The 25,236-nt window shown below is 38.1% G+C and overlaps 1 long non-coding RNA gene across 1 annotated transcript; it reads left to right on the forward strand.

Moving 5' to 3' along the window:
- Window positions 1-421: 421 nt before the first annotated feature.
- LOC131983816 (uncharacterized) lies at window positions 422-24,965 on the forward strand. The gene is made up of 3 exons (XR_009395497.1): window positions 422-827; window positions 24,681-24,756; window positions 24,938-24,965. It is a non-coding gene; the product is annotated as an uncharacterized LOC131983816 (long non-coding RNA).
- Window positions 24,966-25,236: the final 271 nt, after the last annotated feature.

The raw sequence follows: 25,236 nt of genomic DNA on the forward strand, positions 1-25,236 counted from the left end.
TTTTCAAATTTTGCACTGAAATGAATGGGCTGATTTTTTGGGTAGAATGCAGCTTAAGGCACTTCCTGGTTGGCATCCATGCTCAGACACGTTACATAATAACATAAAGTCTTTAGTAAATCTAGGAGTTTTACTGGAGTCACGGCGCTCCCGTCATCTCCATGGTTAAGTTTAAGGTAGTAATCTGCTCTGTTTCATATCAGTCTTTTCCTAGTCTTGGGTTTGCGATTATATCAAATATGTTTGATTTTATCCAGGCGGCAATCTCCGTGCCTGAGCATGGAAGCCACCAGGAAGTGCATAAAGCCTGCAATTCACCGAAAATTCCAATAGGGGGTGCTAAGTTTGGCTGCAAAAGAAATCTGCCCATTCATTTCAGTGCTAAATTTGAAAACTTCTCACTTGATTTATTACCTCAGAAACATTTTTCAGGGACAACATTATGGTCTCAATCGCTAGTAAAAAATCTTCTTCAAGACAATTTGATGTCAATAGTTCTAATAATGGCCCCATTTAGAAGAAAATAGAAGATAAAGAATCATATGATTTGGGGCGTTTCTAGCTTTGATTGACAGGTCACTGACAAGGCGAGCCGTCACCAGGAGAGAAGTAGAGCGTATCCACGGCAACGTGTCAATAAAGTTATATATAACGTTATATAGATAGAAAAGAGGACGTTTAGCGGTTTGGTCTCATAACTTTGACCCTTTCACACTATATTTTCACTTAATGACAGTTTATTTGAAAGTTTTGTTCAGTAAAATGTCTTGTTCAGCGTGTGGTTGGACTAACAGACACTCCAAGGAGTCGCTGCTCAGTTTTCTGAGGTAAGAAAGATACATTTTGTTTTGGTTTTTTTGCTAGCCATAACTAACATCCCAGTTAATGCTCCAGTTAATGCTAACGTGAATTAGCAGCGGCTTCTCTCAGTCGGGTTGCCGGTGTAGAGAGGCTGTAGTCAGTGTCGTCAGATCCCTCGCGCTCTGCCACAGTCCAATTATGGTCTGCTCCGCGTATCGGAAACATGATGGCGACGCAAGATGGCGACGAGTGTAACGCTGAACTCGAGGCTTCCAACGGGCAGTCCACAAACCAATGGGTGACGTCACGGTGACTACGTCCATTATTTATATACAGTCTATGATTTTATCGCAAGTCGCAGTGACGTAACACATTCACCAACCAATAGATGAGCGGGGAAAAGGTCCCCGGTTCCAGACCGGCCAGTAAAACCACTTCCACAGGAAAAAGGAACATCACAATAATGATAGTAAGCTCAGTCCTAAATTACGGAGCCCCCCAGGGGACACGGGGAAAAAAAAAAGATGGGTGAAAAAAAAAAAAAATGATGGGTGAAAAAAAAAAATGATGGGTGAAAAAAAAAAGGACGGACTTTTGCGAGATCCTACGGAAGCCCTGAACCGCAAGTGAAGAAAATTTTTTTTGAGATGTTATCTCGTTATTTCGAGATAGTATCTCGTAATAACGAGATAAAATCTCGTTATTTCGAGATAAAATCTCGTTATTTCGAGATAAAATCTCGTTATTTCGAGATAAAATCTCGTTATTTCGAGATAAAATCTCGTTATTTCGAGATAACACACTTATGTAAAAAAAAAAAAAAAAAAAAAAAAAAAAAAATTTAATTTTTTACTGTCAGATATTATCTCGTTATTTCGAGATACTAAGTCGTTATTTCGAGATACTTTCTCGTTATTTCGAGATACTAAGTCGTTATTTCGAGATAACACACCTATGTAAAAAAATAAAAAATAAATATTTTTTTTATTTTTTACTGTCAGATACTATCTCGTTATTTCGAGATACTAAGTCGTTATTTCGAGATAACACTTAGGCCTATGCCTTGTAAGTGTATGGACCGGGCTGTCCAGTCCAAGTCCCGGCTTCCTCGTGAGGAGATCCACCGCCTCGTCACGCTCGCGTCACCACACATCCAGAGGGCAACCCGCTGCAATTTTGCCCTCAGCCCGGAGGTGCAGCTCCTGGCCGCGCTGCGTTTTTACGCAGTGGGGAGCTTCCTGGAGGTGGTGGGGGACGGCACCGGCCTCAGCAAGGCACCGGTTTCACGGAGTGTGGCAGCCGTGACACCGATCCTCCTGCGCCATGCCCGGAGACACATCAGGATGCCCACCACGCGGGACGAGGTCCGCCAGTGGGGTATATATGCGTTAATGGCTTGATTACTACTCGGATACACCTGTTAGCTGTGATCACACACACACACACACACACACACACACACACACACACACACACACACACGTAGCCTTATTGCACAGGTGTGTGGGGTGACTAAAGCGCTGATAAAGTGGTGGGTGATCGATTTGCCTGGCATCGATTGATTTATATTTCAGCACCACGGCGGTGGACAGCTCCCACTAAGAGCTTCTTAAGAAGCTTCTTTGGCGGGATCTTAAGAAGGCAGTTAAGAACGCATCTGGGAAACACCCCTATCTTAGCGCTCCTTCTAAGCCGAACCCTTCTTAAGAGCCTTCTTAAGTCCTTAAGAACGAGCGAATCTGGGAAACGCGAATTAATTCGAGATCTTGAGAAAACAAAACAATAGTGTAGTCCAGACGCATAGCCAGTAATGTAATGTATTTGTAACCCGGCCCGTGTGGGATGAGCCTCTCCACACCCTGGGACTCTGCGTTGTGTTGTTTATGATGATGGAGGGCGGAGGAGGGACCAGTCGGACACGGGTGGTCGTTATATTGCGGCTCAGACCGCGTCGTGCTTTATTTCTCACAACGGCTGGCAGCTCAACCTTAAACAGTACAAGTAAACACTGGCGTGAGGCAACAGAAAGATTAAAGGCTTGTGTTGTGTCCTTACTGATTTCCACACTAACTGGTTGCCGGAGATCTGCGCAGTTTCTGTTACGCGTGAGCTGTCCGTGGTACTGAAACAGCAATCGCCCTTAATGTGATAATTTTCTGTCTGATGCAGGTCTATGTTATGCTGTACGTTAACACTTTATCGAGCCTACTGATTGGGTTCATCTGTAGTCGGCACTTTGTGCAATAAAATGATTTATTGTGCCGTGCGATAGAGCCGATACGCATGTTTTGTCTTTACTGTTGTAAACTGTGTTGTAACAGAGCTTTATAAAGCTCTGTTGGGAGAGCTTGTGTTAGAGGCAGTGTTTTGCTGTCATTTCCTTTGTAATGCATAATGTTGCAAAGTAAAATAGTCACTATTTTTCCAGTTTGTCTATATTTGTCATTTTTATAGTTCTACATTTTTACGAGTCCTTTTTCTGGGAAAAGATGGCCCATCCACTTTTGTACTGGCCCACCCGAAATATTATTTCTGCCTTCGCCACCGGGTGTCTCCATGGATACCAGATGATGACTGAGAGATGCAGATCAGCAGGATTGCGGGTCACTAGAAACTTTGTGTGTGTAGTGCAATCCGTTTTGGACCCAGAGGGAATACTACCAGTGGCGAAGGCAGAAATAATATTTCACACAAGCTCTCCCAACAGAGCTTTATAAAGGCTGTACACAATACAACAGTAAAGACAAAACATGCGTATCGGCTCTATCGCACGGCACAATAAATCATTTTATTGCACAAAGTGCCGACTACAGATGAACCCAATCAGTAGGCTCGATAAAGTGTTAACGTACAGCATAACATAGACCTGCATCAGACAGAAAATTATCACATTAAGGGCGATTGCTGTTTCAGTACCACGGACAGCTCACGCGTAACAGAAACTGCGCAGATCTCCGGCAACCAGTTAGTGTGGAAATCAGTAAGGACACAACACAAGCCTTTAATCTTTCTGTTGCCTCACGCCAGTGTTTACTTGTACTGTTTAAGGTTGAGCTGCCAGCCGTTGTGAGAAATAAAGCACGACGCGGTCCGAGCCGCAATATAACGACCACCCGTGTCCGACTGGTCCCTCCTCCGCCCTTCATCATCATAAACAACACAACGCAGAGTCCCAGGGTGTGGAGAGGCTCATCCCACACGGGCCGGGTTACAAATACATTACATTACTGGCTATGCGTCTGGACCACACGATTGTTTTGTTTTCTCAAGATCTCGAATTAATTCGCGTTTCCCAGATTCGCTCGTTCTTAAGGTTCTTAAGAAGGCTCTTAAGAAGGGTTCGGCTTAGAAGGAGCGCTAAGATAGGGGTGTTTCCCAGATGCGTTCTTAACTGCCTTCTTAAGATCCCGCCAAAGAAGCTTCTTAAGAAGCTCTTAGTGGGAGCTGTCCACCGCCGTGGTGCTGAAATATAAATCAATCGATGCCAGGCAAATCGATCACCCACCACTTTATCAGCGCTTTAGTCACCCCACACACCTGTGCAATAAGGCTACGTGTGTGTGTGTGTGTGTGTGTGTGTGTGTGTGTGTGATCACAGCTAACAGGTGTATCCGAGTAGTAATCAAGCCATTAACGCATATATACCCCACTGGCGGACCTCGTCCCGCGTGGTGGGCATCCTGATGTGTCTCCGGGCATGGCGCAGGAGGGTCGGTGTCACGGCTGCCACACTCCGTGAAACCGGTGCCTTGCTGAGGCCGGTGCCGCCCCCCACCACCTCCAGGAAGCTCCCCACTGCGTAAAAACGCAGCGCGGCCAGGAGCTGCACCTCCGGGCTGAGGGCAAAATTGCAGCGGGTTGCCCTCTGGATGTGTGGTGACACGAGCGTGACGAGGCGGTGGATCTCCTCACGAGGAAGCCGGGACTTGGACTGGACAGCCCGGTCCGTTCACTGAGACAGCATAGGCCTAAGTGTTATCTCGAAATAACGACTTAGTATCTCGAAATAACGAGATAGTATCTCGAAATAACGACTTAGTATCTCGAAATAACGAGATAGTATCTCGAAATAACGACTTAGTATCTCGAAATAACGAGATTATATCTGACAGTAAAAAATAAAAAAAAAAAATATATATATATATATTTTTTTTTACATAGGTGTGTTATCTCGAAATAACGACTTAGTATCTCGAAATAACGAGCTAGTATCTCGAAATAACGAGCTAGTATCTCGAAATAACGACTTAGTATCTCGAAATAACGAGATAATATCTGACAGTAAAAAATTAAAAACATTTTTTTTTTTTTTTTTTTTTTACATAAGTGTGTTATCTCGAAATAACGAGATTTTATCTCGAAATAACGAGATTTTATCTCGTTATTACGAGATACTATCTCGAAATAACGAGATAACATCTCAAAAATGTTTTTCTTCACTTGCGGTTCAGGGCTTCCGTAAGATCCTGAGATACTTTTGCGAGATCCCGAGATAGTTTTGCGAGATCCCGAGATAGTTTTGCGAGATCCTGAGATACTTTTGCGAGATCCCGAGATACTTTTGCGAGATCCTGAGATACTTTTGCGAGATCCCGAGATACTGACGAAAGAAGAGGAGCAATGGAGGAGCGATATTCGCCTATTTTCCGGCGTTCTAACTGGAATAGCGTCACGAAAACCGCACCAATTTCCCCCAGGATGGTTTTATTTTGTACAGAAAACTAAGACTGACATTTCACAGGCTTGATCAACTCCCCAAAATCAGCGAGTCTGGCGAAAGATTAAAGTAACCGGGCCGAATATACGTCCTAGTGCCCAACGGCAGCCAGAGTGCTTAGGGACCGTCGCAAAAGTGCAACGTCTTTCTTTTCTATTTTTAATAACTCACTGGAAATTCATCTAATAAACACCAAACGACTTCTGATGTGTTCATGAACTCACTGTGGACTTCCCACACCCTTTATTTTCAATACACACCTTTTCAATTCCTTTTATTCAGTGTGTACAATATTTAAGCCTTTTATTTTGTAATAGCTCTCTTGTTTTTATAGATATCAACACCAAACCACTTCTGATGTGTTCATGAATTCATTGTGGATTCCCCACATCCTTTATTGTCGTAAAACAAACACTTTAAATTTCAGATACCATTCCTTCCAGTGTGTCACCAATCATAAGACATCTGTAAGACAATGAATAAAAATGTAATTTATGTATTTAATTACTGTGCAGCCCAATTTATATATGACTATGTTCAACAAAAGACAAAGACTGCTCTTAGTATTTTAACTCCTCACTATTGCTTGTTATAATTGTTCTCGATTTTCTGTTTTGGAAAGCATCACGAGCTGATGGTCAAGTACAGATGCATACTTGTGGCTGTAGTAATCATATTTTTGTTTATTCACTTTGCTTTAACAGCTTGCAATTAATGCTAAACTACCTGAAAGGTTGCATGTGTCATGCTTGAATGACAATTTGCATGCTTGACCTGAATTAACAGCAGAAATTTTGAAGAAAAAGAACAGTGAAGTCAAAATAAAAAATGAGAAATGTAAAGAAATGAATGATGTCTAAGAATCTTGTAAGGGTTTTAAAGGAAAGCAAGAAGCTGTGGAAACTTCATAGTGAGTTCATGAACACATCAGAAGTGTTTTGAAGTCGATATGTAGAAAAACAAGTGAGTTATTAAAAAATAAAAGCCTTAAGTATGAATAGAATATACACGTATATATTGCTCCTTATATCTAAACAACTTGTAAAGGTTTTGCTTGAAACTAAAGGGTTGTGACTGATTCAAACAGCTATCAAATAAGAAAGGCCTTATATATGAAAGAACTATACACACACATTACTTGTGCCTTTAAAAAAAGGGGGTTTATTGAAAATAAAGGGTTGTGGGAAATCCACAATGAGTTCATGAACACATCAGAAGTGGTTTAGTGTTGATATCTATAAAAACAAGAGAGCTATTACAAAATAAAAGGCTTAAATATTGTACACACTGAATAAAAGGAATTGAAAAGGTGTGTATTGAAAATAAAGGGTGTGGGAAGTCCACAATGAGTTCATGAACACATCAGAAGTGGTTTAGTGTTGATATCTATAAAAACAAGAGAGCTATTACAAAATAAAAGGCTTAAATATTGTACACACTGAATAAAAGGAATTGAAAAGGTGTGTATTGAAAATAAAGGGTGTGGGAAGTCCACAGTGAGTTCATGAACACATCAGAAGTCGTTTGGTGTTTATTAGATGAATTTCCAGTAGGGTTGCCAACTCCCCGAAAAATAAATAAGGGACACTTCATTGGCAGGGCCGGCCGACCCGATTGCCTTCACCCATCCTGGTGTGGTGAAATTTTTTAGCCCCTTTTTAAGTAAAATGATTTTTTAACAATTTGACTCGAACCTGAATTGAATTAGATGCATATTTTTGTGTGACATGAATACATGGAAAACAAATGATTATCCAGCAATTCACTTTAACACAAAATAACAATTAGGCCCTGTTCTTCAAAGATGTAGTGGAGTTTGCTGATAACAATTTGATTCACTCCTTTTGTTGGCTTTTAAAATGCAGCATGTAAGCAAATTGAATGGCCATTTTGGAAGATTATAGCATTCCATAATTCCAAATTGGTTCAGTAAAAAGGCATTAAATTCATGGCATGAACACATGGGGACCTGGTCTTCAAGAATGACCTGGAGTTTGCTAATAACAAATTGATGTATTTATTTTATTGGAGCAGCATGAATACAATTGAATGGCTATTTTGGAGTCATGCAGTACTGGAAGCATGTTGTTTCAGATCAGTCAGTCCACCATGGACTAAGGAAAAAGAGCGCCGGCACAACGTGCAGTGTGCTTTATAGATGTTATCACGCACTTTTTCCACCCAGGTGCTTCCTTTTTCCCAATCTTCAGTATTTTTGCATCCTTTTCTGTTTTTTTCTCGGAGGGGTACGAGACACATTGCTGCTCGAAGGTGTAGCGCCCCGTAAAGCAGTGTCGGCGTCTGTGTCACTGTCCCCTACTCATGTTGCTTTGTTGTCTTCTGCTATCTTCTCCTCAACCAATGGGATGAGCGTATTCTGTATCGTCATACTCGTGTGTGAATATGCTGTCTGTTCATTGGTCACAGAGCAGGACTGCCTGGGAACAAGTTTACCGTAAGTTTACATATAAAGCGCCCTGTAATTACATTTTCATTGGCATTTACTGACTATTTTTTGACTGTCACAATAATACGGGACAAAGTGCGTCCCTTTTCACCTCAATACGGGACGGGTTCTTTTGTTTCTAAATACGGGACGATTCCGTTTTTCAAGGGATGGTTGGCAACCCTAATTTCCAGTGAGTTATTAAAAATAGAAAAGAAAGACGTTGCACTTTTGCGACGGTCCCTAAGCACTCTGGCTGCCGTTGGGCACTAGGACGTATATTCGGCCCGGTTACTTTAATCTTTCGCCAGACTCGCTGATTTTGGGGAGTTGATCAAGCCTGTGAAATGTCAGTCTTAGTTTTCTGTACAAAATAAAACCATCCTGGGGGAAATTGGTGCGGTTTTCGTGACGCTATTCCAGTTAGAACGCCGGAAAATAAGCGAATATCGCCCCTCCATTGCTCCTCTTCTTTCGTCAGTATCTCGGGATCTCGCAAAAGTATCTCAGGATCTCGCAAAAGTATCTCGGGATCTCGCAAAAGTATCTCGGGATCTCGCAAAAGTATCTCAGGATCTCGCAAAACTATCTCGGGATCTCGCAAAACTATCTCGGGATCTCGCAAAAGTATCTCAGGATCTAGCAAAAGTCCGTCCTTTTTTTTTTTCACCCATCATTTTTTTTTTTTTCAGCCATCTTTTTTTTCCCCCGTGTCCCCTGGGGGGCTCCGTACTAAATACAAATAGAGAGTTGTAATATATTTACGGCCACAAGCGGGATTTTGGGGGCGCTGTTTCTTAGTAAAGAGAACAGTAGGAGACCCAGTTAAAATGTATAAATAAATATAGGCCTATACATAAATAAGTAATAAATAATCGATAATTAATGGATGATTAACTAAATGAGAGTTGAAAGAGCTGATAAATATAACTATTCAATTAAACACATAATTAAATAGGGTATAAATGTATATCATGAATTAATTTATACATTTTCCTTTCCTTTATTCTTCCTTATATCTATTTTGTTTACTGTAAAATAGTCAACTTTTCATGTCAGAAAAACAGAAACCCTTTTTCAGCTTTGTGAGGGGGCATTTTGTGGCGTCTATTCTTTTTATTTTTGTTTTTTTTTCAACACAAACCACTGCACACACTAGAGCAGCTGTAGCCAAAAGCTGCTTCTCCTCCATTTTGTAAGTTTTTACTTAGAGCATGATGAGAGAAAAAAATGCATGGTACGTAAAAAATGCTAAAAGAATCTAGTTGTAGTCTTGAAAATAGTGACCTTGAAAGATTGACAGTCTTTGTAGAATCTCAGTGTGAGACTAGGCTGTGACTAAAAACTCTAAACACTTGTCTTTAGATGTGAGCAGGTGTGAGCTGATAGGTCTTTCCTAATCTTTTTAAAGTCTTCCGGTGTATAGGTAGCATTAGGTATATGTCGAAAGCCAATCCCAGCTTTTATTGAGCAGGAGGCAGGGTACACCCCGGACAGGTATTCAGACTATCACAGAGCAGACGCATAGAGACAGACAACCATTCACAGTCTCAGTCACACCGACTGACAATCACCAATAGAGTCACCAATTAAATCTAAGCTGCACATTTTTGGACAGCGGAAAGAAGCCAGACATTGTAAACTCAACACAGAAGAGCCGCAGGCCGGAGTCGAACCAGTAGTGCTTAGCAAGAGTGCTAAGCACTACCACTGTCTAGCCCTCTTGCACACAGTTCAGCAGCGGTACTCTCCGGGTCCTCTGACTTCCTCCCACAGTCCAAAAACATGCAGCTTAGGAAATTAATTTATAATTAGGAAATGAATTGGTGACTCTAAATTGCCTGTAGAAGTGAATGAGTGTCTCTGTGTCAGCCCTGATTTTTGAAGTTAGATTACCACTACAAGACAGTAAGTTTTCGTGGCACTTTTGTTTGAGTTTGAATTGGATGAGCTGGGTATGAAATGACACATGATTACAATCCTGGATGGATTACTGAAAAGGCCTACGGAGCACAGGCCCAGGGGTCAAAGGTGTCACAGGCTCCTTTTGGTCTTCACCTGCAAAATGTCATTTGAAATGCCCACAAAGAGACATAGATCAACTACAGAGAAACTGGGACAAACTAAAAGGAGACACAAATCAACTAAAATAGCCTTGAAATGACTCCAAAGAGACACAGATCAACTACAAAGAGACAGAACTATTGCATAGAGACACAAAGTTGGGTAACACTTTCTATGAAGACTACAGTGCATTATGAGCGCATTCATAGTGAATTATAATGCTCATTATAATCAATCATAATGCATTATGACTGCACTCATAAACACATATAAAGCTTCATGATGCACTATATCAACAGTTATAAATATAGCTTATAATGACTTATAAATCCAAGTGTCTTATGAGTGCTCTTGACTGGTTATAAACTACAGACTGACTGATGAGGCTTATAATACATTACAACTACTCATACCCCTCTATACACACACCTCAACAATCAATTGTTATAAGCACGCATAGGATGCCTGTAGGGGGCAATCCACGTGCATATTTTGTCCACAAAATGTATATTTTTAAGATTCACAGATTTGGAGCTCAATCAATCACCAACAATACTTAATACGTAGATATAAGGGTTTACATATGAAAACTTTGGTTTTGGGATTTAATTACAGTTTATGCGCTCATAATGCACTATAGATGTAGTCTTCATAGAAAGTGTTACCCAAAGTTTTAATGAAATGAATTAAAAAGTGACACAAAAACAGAAGCGTAACTGCTCCAAAGAGACACATAACAACAAAAAGAGGCTAAACAACTATAAAGTGTTTTTTTTCCCCCTGCGTATGAGAGGTGGTGGAGCCATTGGCCTATCTGAAAAACCTCAATGACCCAGCTAGGCTTAATCTTGGTTCCTTTTCTTCAAATACTATCAGTTTATTTACCTCACACATGTAAAAAGCCATGTTAGCCAATAGATGTCGCCATTGCTTCATTAATGCAATTTACCTGAGGATGTTGGGAAAAATATTTCAGGTCACATGTTGGTTACAACATTTAGGTATGAACCCACGTTTGTGAGTTTCTCCTGTGGAATTGATTGTGTATGCAGAAATTGTCAGAATTTATGAACCCCTATTGATCAAACATCCATGTCTCGACAGACTAGAAATTATGACAATAAAGGAAACCAACAGTTTTCTTGTGATTGTGTAAAAGATGATCCAACTCAAAAACGTTTCAACCTGACACCATTTTTTTTTACTTGTGTATATGTGTGAGAGTGAATTATAAGGACGATAAGACAAAAGGCTGAAAAAAATAACAAGATTTTTATTATTTGTTGTAGTATATATAATTCAAGACAATATATAACTAAATCTTATATGCCATGCCTAACTCTCCAAGTGCCATTCAAAACATCATTCCGCACATCATAAGCCCTAGGTAATGATGAAACTAAACTGATTATAATGGAAAACAGAAATACTGACTGTAACTACAGAATGGTTAGTGTTCTGTCATCAAGTCAACCACCACACGGCCTGCATTGATGCGTATTTCCTGTTACCTCCATGACACAAAGTGACCAAAAAGGACACAAAATGACCAAAAAAAGACACACAGTTACCAAAAAAGACACAAAATGACCAAAACAGGACACAAAACGACCAAAAAAGGACACAAAATGACTAAAAAAACCCAACACAAAATGACCAAGAAAAGACATTAAATGACCAAAAAGACTAAAACACATTAACACATGAAGACTTTAACACAGTGGAGACAGAGCTGACTTCCAAAATAATAAAAATCTACAATTATGGGTAACAACAATCTACTATGTTTTCCACACTTCCCAAAATAGGTACTTAACTTAACTCAGTTATATGTACTAACACGATCATGACCCACATAACTATAACTATAAGAGAGAATTACCTCAATTCATACACCCACTCCGCACGTCCTTTGATGAGAGAAAGGATGACGAGGATGCAGCTCAGTTCACAGTTTATCTCTACTTTCTTGATTACAATGAGTCAGAAATTTGCAACAGAGTCTCTGGGTTCTCGGGGCTGATGGGGAGAACATGCAAACTCCACACAGAAGAGCCGCAGGCGGGAGGCGAAGCAGCGACCCTCTAGCTGTGAGGCGAGAGCACTAACCACTACACCACCGTGTAGCCTGACCTGAGAACAGTGAGAAGTAATTTTTTTCACATGGATTTTTAGTATACCATTGAATAATGACTAAATACATAAGCTTAAGCAACAAAATATTCTTTATTTTTGTTCAAGTCCAACAGACCAGTGCAATTTTTGCCATTAAGTGTAGCAATAGCATATTTAGAAATATAGTACATTTCAGAAATTCAGGTAGCCTATAGGTAGGTAGACCTTCTGTAAACTATAATACTTTGTTTTTTGAAGTAAAACACAATCCACGCTAGCTACCACACTAGCCGCTAGCTGCTATATGTTTTGCATTATCGACACTTGAGGCTCGATGTGCTGCGGTGATATGTGAATTCCTTGTTGCATAGCAACACAACCATGCTCTTATCGACGCTTCCATCCGTTGTTTTTTTGTAACAAAATGTCCCATCATCCACGGGGCCAACCAAAGCGGTCTCATCAGCTTCTTCATTCATGTTCACTGTGTTTTGTTGTTGTCTGAACTCATGAACGCTAGTTGGTGCTCCAGTACAATCGGTCCGCCTGAAACTCATCCAGTGAGAAACTTTCCACGGTGCAAAAATAAGTGCGATTAAAATGCGGCAATTTTTTTAACGCGTTAATTAAGATTGATTAATTATACAAAAATTAACGCGTTAAAGTTCTGGCCCTAATATAAATGTCACATAACTTCTGTGGATAATGTTTTTGCATAAGCAACATAACTATGTCACTTCCAGTGGTTACGTTCATTTACATGCATGTATTTTGGTTTATGAATAAGAGGCTCCTTGCCATCACACCTTTTTAACAACAGATTTGGGTTGGATAAAACCAATAACTGTTGTAGTCTTTGTTACTTTATCAATTAATTACATAATTTTGTAAAATCTGACAAGCATGACCACTTCATATAGAGATTTGACACCTCGCACACTCTCCTTATCATTCTTCACACATCTTTACTTTCATTTTACTTCACTTCACTTGTAATTTTCTCACTACACAATAAACCTTAATATAATTTAAAATTAAAATATTATGGACATGTATTGAAACACAAGTATTGAAACATTTTTCATGGTACAGGTTCTTCAGTTTACATTTTTATTGTACAGCCTCATAACACAATTAACATCACCCAATAGAGCCAGAACGCATTACACACACCATTACACTGCAAAAACCAACTTACAAAAAATTAGAATTAAATAACTAGAATTAAACAAATACATGCTTGAAACAAATAAAATTATCTGCCAGTGCAGTAAGTATTTTTTTCTCTGTAAGAATTCTTTAAGTAAGTAAAAATATCTAGGCACTGGAAAAGTGATGATGTTTTAAAATAAGTCCAAAATTACTTATTTTGAGCAATTATGGCTTGAAAAGCCCAACTGTTTCTCATTTCAGTAACTGTGGGTAGATACTGGTGGTAGAAAATACTTTTGAAATAGCATTTAAACTACATGCCACTAAAATTCTCAATTGGAACCAATACTTGGGGGAACAACACACCATATTAAACAGTTGAATAGATTGAAAAGCATGAAAAAAGCTCACAATACTAATCCTAAAGAGAAGACTTTAAACAAGACTGAAATCCCTGTGAAGGGTAATTCACTCATTTTTTTTTTTTTAGGTTTTACTAACTATACAAGACAAAAAAAGACACATTCTCAAAATAAGCACATAAAGCTATGGTCAGTAGGTAAATTATACTCAAACAAGATAATTAAGATACTATCTCTAGATATAAGAAGAAAATACTTGGTAAGCTTCATGTTTTTTTGCAGTGTACAGCTGGAATCATACAGTGCAATCAATAAAATATATATATATATTTTAAATGACACCCAGATTGTGCTCTTCTACAGTTCTATATAAAGAGTAATATGGTTAAACAAATAAGCCATCTTAAGCTTGAATCCCAATGCTCAGAACAAATTCATCAGAATTACACTGTTATTATTTATTATAAAATGCAAAGAAAATGGAGTAAATGCACAAATGTTCCAGAGTGTCAGAGTGTCACACAGTTCCAGTGTTGTTGTACATCTGATCATAAATTCAAATTGAGGTCCGAGGGCCAGCTCCAGCTCGTGGTGCCTAGAACGAGACTTAAAACAAGGAGGGGACAGGGCTTTCTCTGTGGTCGGCCCCAGACTTTGGAACGCCCTCCCCTCCATGTCCGAACAGTGTTTTTTAAGTCTCGTCTTAAGACCCATTTTTATTCCTTGGCTTTTTAACTTTGCGTGAGTTTTGTGGTCCTCTGTGTCTTTTATTTCTTTTATTACTTTTAACTACGTCTTTTATTTATTTTACTATGTTTATCTGTTTGATTGTATTGTTTTATTTATAGCATCATTTTAGATACACTTATTATTTATTGCTGATTGTTATATGGAAATGTTTGTTTTATTGTTGATTCTATGTACAGCACTTTGGAGATGTTTTTGTTGTTTAAATGTGCTATACAAATAAAGTGGTTTGGATAAAGATCATAGTTACACTCGTTGCTCTTTCCAAAGATTCCCACTGCATACCACATTGACTACAACATGAAATCATAGGGCAAAGAATACATGACAGCTATCTTTTCAGTGCTCTACTTAGAGCAGAGGCTACAGCCGTCTATTCACTCCAATAATAACCCGACCACGGCCCTACATGACGCTGCGAGCGACAATCTGATTGGAGAACCGAGGACCCTGTGCACGAAAGTATTTTTCTCACTATTTTAAAGATTTCTTTTAATGACATCGTCAACATTTCTCAACACAAACACATCAAAGTCTCACTGATAATTCAACAATGAAATAGCTTCATGTTGTGGCTCTCAGTATCATTTTTTTCTCCTTCGATTCTGAGAAATACTTTTACTTTTATTCATTTGTTTTGGATAGCGGAAAGGCCTACATTACCCATAATCCTCAACAACAGTTGCTACGGCAATCCGCTTTGCGCTACCCGTTATTAATTTATTTATTCTAAAATAATCACCAGTCAGAATTATCGTCATAATAAGATAGTAAATGTGGCCCAGTGTTTTATGATATGATTGCAATATTTATCTACAGCCCGCCTTTAGCGATACATCAACAGATCTTATGCAAGGTGATTGGATGGTTTTTAACTGCAATGCGTCTTGGGACTCATAATAAAGATCACGGTCACGAGTTGTGACACATGCGACAAACCCTTTTATTTTTTTAATTATAACTTTGTTTCACAAACATAAAAAACATACAATTCCTTACAAAAAGCATTTCATATGTATATTCTACGTCTGGGGGGGAAGAGCTTACAGTAATATATTTAATAGTTCACAAATATCAACTTTTTAAATTGTTTTCTGGTTGTTGGAGGATTTAATAGAAGTGATGTACTGCCTGAGCTCATTGTAAAAGGCAACAAAAGATGGTTTTCTTCGAGCAAATTTACATTTATGCATATGATATTTCGCCATCAGTATGATGAGGTTCACTGGCGTAGCCAGAAAAAAGACATTGGGTGTGCACCAGCAATGCTGGGTGTGGCAAATTTATTTTCAACAGAGTATTACACCTCCACAAACATTCAAAAGAATGTGTTTCTGGAAAACAACATTATTAACACAACAACAACATATCCACACATTCTCTTCAGTAATAGTCAACATGCTCTCAAATAAATCGATAATGCTACAGTCCAGAAGACTTTGAAAAGATTTGGAAAAGACTCCTGGAAGACTATCAGCTCACACCTGCTCACATCTAAAGACAAGTGTTTAGAGTATTTAGTCACAGCCTAGTCTCACACTGAGATTCTACAAAGACTGTCAATCTTTCAGGGACACTTTTTTCAAGACTACAACTAGATTCTTTTAGCATTTTTTACGTACCATGCATTTTTTTCCCCACATCATGCTCTAAGTAAAAATTGACTAAATGGAGGAGAAACAGCTTTTGGCTCCAGCTGCTCTAGTGTGTGCAGTGGTTTGTGTTGAAAAAAACAAAAACAATAAAAAGAAGAATAGATGCCACAAAATGTCCCTCACAAAGCTGAAAAAAGGTTTCTGTTTTTCATGATATACAGTTATGCCCTATTTAATTATGTGTTTAATTGAATATTTATATTTATCAGCTCTTTCAATTCTCATTTAGTTAATCATATATTAATTATCGATTATTTATTACTTATTTATGTAAAGGCCTTATTTATACATTTTTACTGGGTCTCCTTACTGTTCTCTTTACTAAGAAACAGCGCCCCCAAAATCCCGCTTGTGGCCGTAAATATATGACATCACTATATTTGTATTTAGGACTGAGCTGACTATCATTATTGTGATGTTCCTTTATCCTGTGGAAGTGGTTTTACTATCCGGTCTGGAACCGGGGACCTTTTCCCCGCTCATATATTGGTTGTTGATTGTGTTACATCACTGAGACTTGCGATCATATCAAACACGTTTGATATGATCCAAACCCAAGACTAGGAAAAGACTGATATGAAACAGAGCAGATTACTACCTTAAACTTAACGATGGAGATGACGGGAGCGCCGTGACTCCAGTAAAACTCCTAGATTTACTAAAGACTTTCAGTTTTTAGTCTGGGACTGTGGAAATCGTTTGGTGTCAGCCCAGCATAACAAAATAATAGAAAAAGCACATCGCAAAAACACAACACACACACAGACATTGCGTGCCCAATGAGATGAACATAGTGAAATATAACATTCATGCACGTACTCATGCACGGAGCTAGCCTGGCTAACACCAGACCAAATGTCATTGGAGATTAGGTCTGGACACCTGCTGTTTTTTTCTCCGTAGAGGAGGTGTGGTTTACGATCCTCCAGAGCCGTTTATTGGACGCTTAGAATGTCTATTAAAGCGTCTGTAGGTAGCTCTTAGCCAATCAGATCAGTTATAACAGATGACGTAGTAGAGCAACAGAGATGGATGTTTGTTGTGTGTGTGTCTGTGAGAGAGTGTTGTTTGCTGCTTTGCTTCTCCAGTTCTCGCTTTCTGCAAGATTATTTATTTTCACGCTTTATTCCCCCTCATGTCATTCTGCCACACACATCCACTGATTTTATGGGCAATAAACAAGCTGCTGCGGCCCTCTCGGCAGCTCCGCTGTCCGCGGTAGCGGGGCTATTTGCCACTAGCGACGCTAATAGCTATTAGCCGCTAATAGCCGTCTGCAGCAGCCATGTTGGATCCGGAAAGCTTCCAAGTGCCGAGTAGTACGCGTCATCGTCTAACCGTCCCTCCCCGCTCTGTGATTGGATCCCTAAAACAGGGCTACGAAACTGGCTTAGTTGCCAGACCGTCTGGAGGTTCGAAATTAGATTTGAGCGCGCAAGGCAGTCTGGGTATACCCAGGCTAGCACGGAGCCATAACGTATCCACATTACGTGTGATCAAAAACACTATCATCTGAAAACATTGGGCTTAGCAGCAGAGTAAAGGACACAACGATATTGCGATCACCTGTGCGCACTGCGCAGCTCTGAATTTACAGGGCGAGGCGGCGTGGCTTGGCCTTGAACACATTTATTATTTCATCAGAGTCCAGTTTCTCTGCAAGCTCTTTTCCAAACATCAGCAACGAAATGCTGTTAAGTCTCTCTGTGAGCATTGTAGCTCTGCTGGTGGATTTAACCCTGTTCACAACCGAAAACAGGCGCTCACAGGCAGTGACAACAGAATACACAGTAAACCGTTCATGTTGGGAAAAACATCTTTGTCACATAAATCCAAGACTTCAATAAGGGACGAGAACTGATGTCCCCCGTCAACTTCACGCCTGATGAGTTGCCCAAACACAGTGGCTCTTATTTATCAAGCGAGCGTAGAAACCAGCGCAGATCTGAGTGTATATTTCGTCTTACGACAGGGTTCACATGGGATTTATCAAACGATCGTATCTCTCCAAATACAGCATAAAAATGATCGGCTGTTGATAAATGTGGCGGCTCGAAACGAGCGTCATTTAAACGTCACGCCCTAATATATACCCGATTCAGAAGACTGGCCTTCAGAGTTTACGACACCGAAGGACGCAATACGGCCAAAAAGAGGATCCCCCCCCAATCTTCCTGCGTTTTTAATATGGGAGCCAATGAGGCTGTTGGTGTGTGTTGGTGGCGCGTCTGTGCGTCCTTCGCCCAAACTATAACTGACAGTTTTACAAGAGGATTGTGAGTGAGAAGACAAATTTTCCTACATTTCTATGTATAAATTATTTCTGAAGAGTGGAATTTGCACCCTTGAGCGCAGTTTTCAAATTTATTTTTTGACAATTTTTTCTCTCCCTCTACATTTTTGCGATGATGTCACACACTGTGACACGAACACACTAGGAAAAACTAGGAAACAAATTGAGAAAAAAGTCTAGAAATATCTAGAAAAGCTTTAGAAAAATTTAGAGAAGGATCTAGAACAACCTAGGTGATATTGGAAAAAAAATCTAGAGATCTAGAGCTTTTCTAGATTTTTCTTGATTATTTTCTAGATTTTTCTTAATCTTTCTCTAGAAAGCATTTCTAGATATTTCTAGATCTTTTTATGGATTTTCTAGATATTTGTTTTCTAGATCATATTCTAGATTTTTTTAAAATCTTTTTCTGGATTTTTTTCCTAGTTTTTACAAGAGCATTTCTAGATCATTTTCTAGATTTTTCTAGATCCTTTTAATTTTTCGAAATCTTTTCTAGATTTTTCTTAATCCTTCTCTAGAGTTTTCGAAAGCATTTCTAGATATTTCTAGACATTTTTTCAATTTATTTCCTAGTTTGTCCTAGAGCTTTTCTAGATTTTTCTAGATTATTTTCTAGATTTTTCTTGATCCTTCTCTAGATTTTTCTAAAGCATTTCTAGATCCTAGAAAAAAAATCTAGAAAATCCAGAAAAAGATCTAGAAATATCTAGAAATGCTTTAAAAAAATCTAGAGAAGGATCAAGAAAAATCTAGAAAATAATCAAGAAAAATCTAGAAAAGCTCTAGGAAAAACTAGGAAATAAATTGAAAAAATGTCTAGAAATATCTAGAAAAGCTTTCGAAAAACTTAGGAGGATATAGAAAACTCTACAAAGTGAGATTGGAAAAAACCCAGAGTTCTAGAGCTTTTCTAGATTTTTCTTGATTATTTTCTAGATTTTTATTAATCCTTCTCTAGATTTTTCGAAAGCATTTCTAGATATTTCTAGATCTTTTTTTGGATTTTCTAGATATTTGTTTTCTAGATCATATTCTCGATTTTTTAAAATCTTTTTCTGGATTTTTTTCTAGTTTTTACAAGAGTATTTCTAGATCATTTTCTAGATGTTTCTAGGTCCTTTTCATTTTTCTAATTCTTTCTAGATATTTCTAGATTATTTTCTAGATTTTTCTTGATCTTTCTCTAGATTTTTCTAAAGCATTTCTAGATTCTAGAAAAAAAATCTAGAAAATCCAGAAAAAGATCTAGAAATATCTAGAAATGCTTTAAAAAAATCTAGAGAAGGATCAAGAAAAATCTAGAAAATAATCAAGAAAAATCTAGAAAAGCTCTAGGAAAAACTAGGAAACAAATTGAAAAAAAAGTCTAGAAATATCTAGAAAAGCTTTAGAAAAACTTAGAGGAGGATCTAGAAAACTCTACAAAGTGAGATTGGAAAAAATCTAGAGATCTAGAGCTTTTCTAGATTTTTCTTGATTATTTTCTAGATTTTTATTAATCCTTCTCTAGATTTTTCGAAAGCATTTCTAGATATTTCTAGATCTTTTTCTGGATTTTCTAGATATTTGTTTTCTAGATCATATTCTCGATTTTTTTCATCTTTTTCTGGATTTTTTTCTAGTTTTTACAAGAGCATTTCTAGATCATTTTCTAAATTTTTCTAGATCCTTTTAATTTTTCTAATTCTTTCTAGATATTTCTAGATTATTTTCTAGATTTTTCTTGATCCTTCTCTAGATTTTTCTAAAGCATTTCTAGATTCTAGAAAAAACATCTAGAAAATCCAGAAAAAGATCTCGAAATATCTAGAAATGCTTTTAAAAAATCTAGAGAAGGATCAAGAAAAATCTAGAAAATAATCTAGAAAAATCTAGAAAAGCTCTAGGAAAAACTAGGAAATAAATTGAAAAAATGTCTAGAAATATCTAGAAGGGACGCACTTTGTCCCGTATTATTGTGACAGTCAAAAAATAGTCAGTAAATGCCAATGAAAATTTAATAACAGGGCGCTGTATATGTAAACTTACGGTAAACTTGTTCCAAGGCCCCGTCCTGCTCTGTGACCAATGAGCTGACAGCATATTCACACACGAGTATGACGATACAGAATACGCTCATCCCGTTGGTCGAGGAGAAGATAGCAGAAGACAACAAAGCAGCATGCGTAGATGACAGTGACACAGACGCCGGCCCGACACTGCTTTACGGGGCGATACACCTTCGAGCAGCAATGTGTCTAGTACCCCTCCGAGAAAAAAACAGAAAAGGATGCAAAAATACGGAAGAATGGGTAAAAGGAAGCACCTGGGTGGAAAAAGTGCGTGATAACATCTATAAAGCACACTGCACGTTGTGCCGGCGCTCTTTTTCCTTAGTCCATGGTGGACTGACTGATCTGAAACAACATGCTTCCAGTACTGCGGTCACGCCATCTGCACTTTAAATTTTAGTGCGCAATTACATTGCACTTTACGGCCCGTTTGTCAGCTGCATGACTCCAAAATAGCCATTCAATTGTATTCATGCTGCTCCAATAAAATAAATACATCAATTTGTTATCAGCAAACTCCAGTGCATTCTTGAAGACCAGGTCCCCATGTGTTCATGACATGAATTTAATGCCTTTTTACTGAACCAATTTGGAATTATGGAATGCTATAATCTTCCAAAATGGCCATTCAATTGCATACATGCTGCATTTTAAAAGCCAACAAAAGGAGTGAATCAAATTGTTATCAGCAAACTCCACTACATCTTTGAAGAACAGAGCCTAATTGTTATTTTGTGTTAAAGTGAATTGCTGGATAATCACTTGTTTTCCATGTATTCATGTCACACAAAAATATGCATCTAATTCAATTCAGGTTCGACTCAAATTGTTAAAAAAATCATTTTACTTACAAAAAAGGGGCTAAAAAATTTCCCCACGCCAGGATGGGTGAAGGCAATCGGGTCGGCCGGCCCTGCCAATGAAGTGTCCCTTATTTATCTTTCGGGGAGTTGGCAACCCTACCTGTGGAATAGGTAGTTTACTAAGAAAAGAATCCACCTGAGTGGTATCCACAACGGAATCTGAAGCATATAAATGAGAATATTATTGTTTAAATGCGGTGTTTATTTCCCTTGGGTCTAAGGTGGTGTCTCCGTCGCTGGTTTTAATTTCAGTTATCATCTTAGAGGCAGCTGATTGTCGTATCTGCAAAGCCAAAAGTTTCCCTGGTTTTTCACCATATTCATATAATCTATGACGGGAGCGCAGCAATTGCTGTGCGGTGTCTCTTGTAGAGAGAAGGTCGAACTCAGTTTTGAGTGTGAGCCTTTGCTCAGCGAGATCTGGGCTGGGCCTAGTTGAATAGCGGCTGTCAAGTTCAATAATTTGGTCTGTAATCTTAGAAATGCTCTCCCGTCTACGTTTATTATCCGTAGCAGAATAATAAATTATCTGGCCACGTATGAAACATTTTAAACTTTCCCACAGTACACTTCTTGACACTTCCCCCACGTCATTAGTCAACATAAAATATTCTATTTGTGTCTTAATAAACTCAGAAAATGATTTATCTGATAACAGGAGATTATTAAAGCACCAAGTTCTGGTTCTATTAGGATTGGTGAACATCATCTTCATCACATGGGGAGCATGATCTGAGATGACGATAGCCTCATATTTGCATTCCCGAATTATGGGAAGCAATTTACAGTCAACCAAAAAGTAATCTATACGACTAAATGACTGGTGAACTGGGGAAAAAAAAGAGTAGGTTCGATCAGAGGGGTTTTTTAACCACCAAGGGTCCGTAATGTTATAAGTGGAGAGGAATGCATTAATGCACAAAATCCACGCGCGTAAAAACATGATCAGCGCGCATAAAGACCACTCTCAGCGCGCTCTCAGCGCGCTCGTGGTCTCTGTTTATACGCTCGTTGTCACTTTCTGCGCGCTCGCGGTCACTCTCTGCGCGCTCGCGTCCCAAGATGGCGGCCACGTTGACGTGCCTGACAAGCCCGAATGCGCCATCTATGTGTATACATCTATGCGTATATATCTATGTGTATACATCTATGTGTATATATCTATGTGTATACATCTATGTGTATATATCTATGTGTATACATCTATGTGTATATGGGTCAAAGACGAATAAGGATTTAAAATGTGAAAATATATGACAGTGTCTAAAAATGCCTATTTAAGCTCTTTCTATGTTTATTAGACTGTTCTGTATACAACTCAACAACAGAGAATAACTTTAAGAATTAAATTTGCGTATTTTTTGTGGATTGTATGCAAAATGTATGAAAAATGTCCTTCCTGGGTAACGGGAATGGATTTTAAAATAATTCAAATTTCTACCATTGTTAGCTTATAAAAGTTAATAGATATCAATTTTTAGAGTTAAACAAACAATTACTGCTCAGAAAAACATAGTTTTATCAAAAATGTTTGCGATATATTTGGTTAGTTATACTGGAATGGGCTTATTAGGTGCTCTTGATCGTATAATCTTTCATGCCAAAAAGAGAAAAAAACTGGAAAATGTATTAGAATACTTTACAGTAAAGGCAAAAATATTTGTTATTGTATCCTCAACTCAAGAAAACCTGATTGTGTAAGATAATATTACATTTTAGGTTAGATTACTTCACTGCATCACTGTTACCCGGAATGACATGTTGTTATCCAGGAATGACGTACTGCAAGATTTCAAAGTTTTTCACGACTCATGAATATATCTTTTCAACAGTCATACATAGTACAAAGGGAGAGACACAGAGAACTGTTAAATATTTGAAAAATAATTTTTCAATCTTAATTTCAAAAACAGAACTGACCGTTTAACAGAAGACAAGTCAGGTTGAGAAAGAAAGAAAGAAGGGAATAGAGAAAGAAAGAAAGAAAGAAAGAGATGGAGTCAACTTGACCCTTGAGGACGGTATGAGGGTTAAATGTAGGCATTTCATAAATTAATTTTGCTGGCATTTCGTAAATTGTGTGTGGGGGGTTAACGACTCTGCCTTTTGAATGATCACAAATGAGGCCTAACATTAATTTTAATGACAGGCTCCAAACAAATCTTCATAACTCAAAACTGAGGATCTCACTATGTAAATTCATAAATTTTCAGAAAGAGTAGGACCTGATGTATGTAGGGATGTACTGTATAAAGTGTTCATGTAGTATGAAATATGTGGACATGTTCATAGTTCAAACTTGGAAGAAGAAGGAAATCTTAACTGTTTCTATCATGAATTGAAGAAAAAATACAACTAAACATCATAAAATATCAGACACACATAAGTCTATTATTAATATAATATTACAATATCAACTTGATGCTTAAAAACTGACAAAATACGAAATAAAATACTATATTCATCAACATGTCCATTGTGGATAACAGAGGACATGTCCTGGGTAACAGAAGATCTTCGTTATCCAGGGAGGACATATTGTTATCCAGGGAGGACAAATAAGCTATTTTCCCGCCAAAACTTGGCCAAACAATGGCCTAGATAACTAAAACATAACGTAGTCTTCATCACATCAATGATAGATTTCACATGGAAAAGCCATTTTTTAAATAATAAAACCAGCATATGTTTTATAAGCGTTATCCAGAAAGACACATGATTTTAGGACATCATACACCAGTGACCAAAAAGGTCCAAATATCAGCATTTAAAGAGAGACTTATTGACCTTTCAAGAAGTTGTCTGGGTGCATCAGAGTCTTCTTGATTATGATGTAGCTGGTCAAATGACTACAGAAATGCTTTATGGGTAATGGTGGAATTTCAATGTCTGTTACCCAGTGAGGACATTAGGGAAATCCAAAAGTGCGGACAAAAGTATTACTTGTGTAAAAATGTAAAAAAGCCTTGGGTTGTTACTGTATTAGTAGGTATTATTGCAAACAACACCACAATTATGCCCAAGTAGATTATGTATACATTTCTTAATTTTTTTTGCCATTTTGTCAAATTTTTGTAGTTAGATTTAAGCCCGGACGTTACTCAGGAAGGACATTTTGGTACTTTTGAGCACCATAGCTCCTTAAATGTTTATTTCTTACAATAGGTAATGATATAAGTAAGTAAAGAGGAGTGAGTTGGAGAACATAATGTAGTGTTTTAAAATGTTTATTTATTTATTACATAATAAATATGCTTCGGACCCTGAAATTGAGACGTCTCGTCTTTGACCCATATATCTATGTGTATACATTTGTGTGTATACATCTATGTGTATACATCTATGTGTATATATCTATGATGGTAGGCCCATTCATATAATAATGTTACTCCATGTGGTCTGTTATGATAGGGAGAGTTGAAAGATACTGCACAGCGGCTGGTGTCCTTGCTGCAGAGTGCCCTGTCTGGGACAGCACCTAGAAACAGTGAGGATTGTTGTTATTATCGCCTTAATATTGTCTATTAGCATGTTTAAATGCATTTCATGATGAATTAACACAATATTACCAGTGGGAGCTAAATCGGTATCATTTATAGCACTTGATTATTCAAAAGATAGTCCTTGTAAGAATGACAAATTATTATAAAATTATGAAAATTCTGCAGATTTGGAAAACCAACATCAGAGTGGTGGACAGGGAGCCCCACAGCGGGCCAGTAGCTCAGTAGAGCAGAACATGGCCAGGTTTGTCATATGCAGGCAGTAAAGTTTGACAGTTTTTTTGACAGTTCATCATTAATCATTTAAAATATATATATGTTGTATGTAGTTTGAAGTACTTAACATTGTTTATCTTATCATGTTTTCTCATGGTGTCTTTTTGTCTTATTTTACTCTTTTATAGATCCTTCCCAGCACTATTTGAAAAAAAAAACACAGGGAAAAAGAGACCAAGTTATTTTAG

This window comes from Centropristis striata, chromosome 13 (genome assembly GCF_030273125.1).
Source record: "Centropristis striata isolate RG_2023a ecotype Rhode Island chromosome 13, C.striata_1.0, whole genome shotgun sequence".
Classification (NCBI taxonomy): domain Eukaryota; kingdom Metazoa; phylum Chordata; class Actinopteri; order Perciformes; family Serranidae; genus Centropristis; species Centropristis striata.